This window comes from Pyxicephalus adspersus, chromosome 4 (genome assembly GCF_032062135.1).
Source record: "Pyxicephalus adspersus chromosome 4, UCB_Pads_2.0, whole genome shotgun sequence".
NCBI lineage: Eukaryota > Metazoa > Chordata > Amphibia > Anura > Pyxicephalidae > Pyxicephalus > Pyxicephalus adspersus.
In genome coordinates this window covers 16,816,844-16,822,843 of record NC_092861.1, presented here as the reverse complement: position 1 = coordinate 16,822,843, position 6,000 = coordinate 16,816,844, and positions in this window count along the sequence as shown.

Sequence of the window (6,000 nt, the reverse complement as noted above, 5' to 3'; positions counted from 1 at the left end):
TCAAGGTATTTAAACAAAGGACACACCCCTGCCATGCCCCCATATTGCAGACCACAAAACGTGAACACACTTTTTTCACATCTATGTTTTTTGTACTAGCACTAAATTGAAGAATTTGAAGTCTGCATGAAGATTAATGCAAAATAATAATTTTTAATGATTAAATTATACATGTTTATATTGGTGTATATATGGACTAAGGTACAAGTGAGGAGGAAAAAGGGACAGTACCATTAAATCACGGAGAGTATGGAGATATATATTTACCAACACGTTCAATCACTGCACATTTCAGATCACAAATCATTTGATTATGATTGGTTTGCTCTTGAATTTATTTTATATTCTTGAGCAGTCTGATGTAGTGAAAATCAACCCTTGTGTACAAGGCCTAAGGCTACATACACACGTCAGATGATTCTCATCCGATTATCGCTTCAGGGCTAGTATCGGACAAGGATCTGACATGTGTACAACAGCCATCCAACGACGTTCATAAATGGGTCCTGGTGGATCCATGAACAACTGTAATGCAAGTGAAGGGGAGAGAGAGCAGCGGGGTGCAGCTCGCTCATTCTCCCTCTTCCCCTCTCCATAGAGCAGAATGACTCTGTATGTAAAGCCCTCGTTAATTCATCTTTCAGTCATTTGTCGTTGGAAAGGATCGTGAAAGATAGACAAATGTCTAACATGTGTACATAGCCTAAATCATTATAGAGATCAGTGCTGCCCCTTCACAGCCCTGCCATATGTATTTCAGATTGCTATTATCCCTACCAGGGATCTTCACTTGGGTCCCACCCATCACACCCAACATAGAATTACACAATTCAGGAATCCTGATATTCACAACTCACAACACAACTAGATAAATCTGCACGAATACATTCAGATAACTCAACAAATATTCCATGTTTTTTAACCTAGTTTATAAATCAACTGGGTCATCACTAATAGCCCCAACAATGAACAAATACAATAATTACTTTCATTATGTGTATTCTAAAATGTCTTTAACTCATGGTAGGCTATATGTCTCCCATTCCAACAATGGCAAAAATAATATCATCAAATGGAAAGTGGCAATATGGGGATTTATGACAAGGGGACATGAGCAGTGTCAGGTTCAGATCTCAGTGACCGACAGGTAAATAGAAGTGGAGCTGGACCATTCTTGTGGGTTCAGGATCCGATCACTTCCTGGTGCGTCTCAACATTTGTGGGTTGCTGGTGCCACAGAGACTGACTTTTGGAACTTTGTGCTAAATATTACATTGCCCAAACATTTGAACCCTGAGCACCCTGAGTTGTACACAACAAGTTTCTTTAGGAATTTAGGACTTAGCCCCCAGGCTACTTTTATTCGTAATAAAGCACATATATGGAAAACATTATGCAAAATGAGTCTAGGATCTGATACATTCTTTAGGATGAAGTCCACACAAACTTTTATGAGATTTATGGGTAGAATATCAAACGTTTAGAACTTCTGTCACATCTATACTGGGCAAATCTGTCCTGTTTCTCCAGGGGACCATTGTCACCAGGATGTAAAATGATAGGAAATGCCAAACGTTGGAGTGGTCATCAGAATAGGAGATGAAGGTAAATCTTCCCAAGGAGGACAGTAACAACTAAGAGGAGAATTGTCCTCTATGTGTTGGAATTTCTGCTCATTTCCTGTTGTGCCTGCAGCAAAGGAAGTTAAACCTCCACAACAGCAGATACAAATTAGCCTTCCCTAATCTATCCAAAACTAAAATCAAATAGTTGTGTCCATACAGATAACATTAAAGCAGCATGCTTAACATTTAAAGTTGTAACACTTACATGTACTATATGTATTACCTAATAACATAATACTCTCATTGACTATTCCTTCATCTATACTTACGTATGTTGTGTTGGAAATGTTTCCATGCAGATTTGTAAAGTTACTAAAAGTTCCACTTTGTAAAGAACCTCAGCCTCGGATTAGCAAGGAGATTATGGGAGCCAGTGCTGCAATTACATGTTAGTTGGCATTATTTTCTGCTGATGACAGATAACATATCTCATGAAACAATACTGCCAAATAATTGTAATTAATAAGATTATAGTCGCTTCCTCTCTGTCTGCCTCCATTCCTGGATTTAATGTGTATCCAGAAGACAAAATAAGACAAATAATTGGCAATCCATGTTATACAAACACAAGAGAGGGAAGACATGAGGGAACACATTTGTTTCTATGATGATACATGTCAGATTATATTACATTGTTGTAAAAGTGGTAAAACTAATACTTTGCATTGTGTATGATAAAGAATACCCAGCCCGTGTATTATGTAATTCTTTGTGGATGAAGATACATTTCATAGTTCTTGCAATGAATCTTTTGTTTCTTCAGTCTACCTGTTCCCGCTGTACCCCACTAAATTCACCTAATAATTTGGCAGTAGGCAGGAAAAAGGCATTACCCCCCTTACCTTAGTCTTGGACAGCCATTCTCAACCAGGGTTTATAGAACCTTAGGGTTCCTTAAGAGGTTAAGTGTTTCTTGACCTGTGGATCAATAACTGGTGCCTATATAGTTTTTGAGCCAACGTCACTTGGCAGAGCAAGCTTTATGACACCCTTACTGGGGCATTCAGACCACCAATGTAAGAGAAACATTCTTCCAGCTCACTACTAACTGCTCTAGAAGTCCTTTGCGCCAGCCATGAACACCGATTTGTAACCCCATGATTGTATAATGCCAAGGAAGTTGCATTGACTTCATACATTGTATTGCAGGTATACAGGTGTTAAAAAGGACAGAGAGTGGTCCAGGTGAGCTCATCACCCTCATAGCACTGCTCTAAACTGAGACAGACATTAATAGCACCAGCACTCCACAGAAGGAAGGAAAGCCCAAATATAATAGAATAATTAGAAAATGAGCCAAGGGTATAGGTCCACTTTCAATGGTTCCCTACTACAGAATTTTAAAAAAATGATTTTGCATACATGCATTTTAGACCTGACAATTACTTCATTACCTATCCAACCCCATTATACATATATGGGGCCCTTGTGCAATACCATTAGGAAGGTGACAAGTTATCTTAATGACACACCCAGGTCTATAGGATCCTACCCTCTACCCAAGTAAAAAAAAGAAAAGTTTTATCTATGTGTAGCAAACAAATATGGATCAACTGTGTGATGCTATCATGTCAACCAAAATCCCAGAGGAATTTCTCTATCCCCTTGTTGAATCTTTGCCATAAAGAACTATTGTAAGTATAAAGGCAAATGGGAGATCCAACCCAGCACTAGCAAAGTGGCTGGTGAACACATATCGGTGCATTTTGCAGCACACAGATATACACTGCACAATTTACACTGCATTACAACACACATCTACAATGTGTTAATATGTGTTTCTGGGGCAAACAAGCCCTTGGCTATATATTTAAATCTTAATACAAATAATGTGTTTTTTAACATTAAAATAATTGGCTATGCTTTACTGTTGCTCTTTGCAGTCAGTTGACAGTGACATTTGTACATTTAAATACAACAATAAGGAAAATCAAAGTAAAATAAACTAAGCATTGCATAAATGTGACAAAAAAAAATACTCTGCAGTCATTGAGTTAGATCACTGCCAGGTATTTCATGTCATTGCTACTACAGGAATGCCGATATGTAATATGGAGTCCGGTTTTCTTGTGGTTGTTGAATCCAGAATTTCAGACAGTAAGGGATCTCCATAGATTTAGGAAATTGTGTCTGGACATTCCTGGCCCCCTCCCTTCTCCATGCTGTGCGTCATGATGAACTCATCACAATCCTTGCTGCCCCATATAGGAGAAACATTTATGAAATTCCATCACGGTTCATAAGACAAACAAAAACAGCTACCAGTTCCACGAATATTTGTTTTTCTCCCAATAAGTGAAAACTGTGTAGGAGTGTGAAGATTATGAAACATGGGAGTATAGAAGTGAAGGTTGAAAGATAACGGCAGTTTTGTTAGAAAAGTTCCGCTCCTTCAATTTTTTTTGTTGCTAAGCATGTGCTTGGCACAATATATTTTCCCTATTCTAATATGTATGATGCCAAGAATGGAGCGGGGATAAGAGAACTCCAGTGGGCATATTGGGAGATCCATCATCCCTTGCACCCCAATGGCTACAGAAACAAAGACTGATTGGGTGCAATAAAGAGTGTGGTCTTGTTGGCATTAAAGGAGGGCACAGTGTGCATGTATGCTGTGCTCATTTAAAGGGGTATATAACTCAGCTGTCAATGTTCAGGGTTTTGCCATCATGTGTAGGAATGCACGGGCTGACTTACCTGTCAAAGTCCGCCCCTTACTGTTTTGCGACAGCTGCAATGTCTCCTGTTGCTCCCACTGTCATCGTGCACCTTTGGCCTCCTTAGTTAAATGGCATCCTTACAATTAGCAGGCAGATTGCACAGCTACCACCTATATACAACAAGTGATGGTTCAGGCAGGCAATAGATGAAAGGAGAGGGCTTGAACCCAAAGGTCACATTATGAGAGCTGATGAGATTGTAAGCCATGGTCTTAGTGCAAACAAAACCCTGGTTAGCTAACTTTAAGGTAAAGCCAGTTTTAACTACAAAACAACACCTCTTTTGTTGTGAAAAATAGATGAGTAGTGTGTAGAAGTGCCCTCTTTTAGAAAAACAACAATGCTCCTCCATATAGTAAGGAAATGATGTCACTCTAGAACTGGAAATGTTTTAGCATGTGAAAATATAAACAAAACCTGAGAGCACAAAAGCAGCATCCACATCCCAGGAATCTAAGACTACAATTTAGATAAACGCTTTCCAAATGTCTCTTGAAGAAGATTGTGATGTAGAAGTTTAATTATTATTATTTTTTTTTTATGGCAGATGTTGACACGTTTGCAGGCTAAATAGTACTATATAGGTGTTCTATGGTTATGAAGAAGTGCCATCTATTACAAAATACCAGGGTCTTTATCCAGCTTAAGATTCTTCAATCATGCAGCTTTAAGATAATAATCATGTGTAATGCTGGTGCCAGAGCAGCTATGATCACACCGACACAGATGAGACTCTTACATTGCTATGAAGCAAGACATCTCAGCTCGTCATAGGCCTAAAATTTAGGAATTGCTTTTTTTTTTTATTATACTGCTGTAATTTTTAACAAGCCAGAAATTATCCAGGCCCCTTTTAAAAGGTCAAATTTAAGTGTGCATTGTTAGGTGTTTACTGCTGTTCAAATACAGTTATGACAAGTGTACATCCATATACAGGAAGCTGAGCAAAGAATATAAACTCCAGCTATGTGTACACAAGACATGCACACAGGGTATGAGGTGCTCTTGCATCCACAACACGTTCTCCAGTCAGTCAGGCTTCCTCAGGGACACAGAAAGTGATGACAGCTGCCACCACTTTAATACAGCAAACCAAATTCAGTGACTTTGACCCATTGCTCCTTAATCAAAGTTTTTTTTTATATTGATGTGTGCATCTCATCATCAAACATCACATTGTTTTCACAAAAAGACATTAAGTTCAAGAAAATTGCAATTTTTGGGGGGGATAGAGTTGGAAGAGGGTAACGCTTTCACTTTACTTTATGCCTATTTTTGTATATTATTATTATTTTGTATATTATTGGGCACATTTCTATTTACATTCTGTTCCAGAATGAAAAGTGAAGTCCAACTTTAAAATCATTGTATTGTAGAAAAGGATAGGCGAGGTCTCTTCTGCAATAAGCATTCTTATCTGCCTGATTGCTCCCTGCAACTGCCTAAATCTGAGCTCAGCTCTTAGAATTGGATTCCATGATACCCAACACATCTGGCTGCCCCTTGAATCTGCTGAGACTAAATGGACTACAATGGGTCAGGGTCCTCCCAGCCCGGCCAATCAAGCTGTCTGAAAATCACAACTAGGAAGAAGATTTTAGCATGCACAATGGATCGAGGACAGGCGAGTATAAACTGGGTTTAGTTTTACTTAA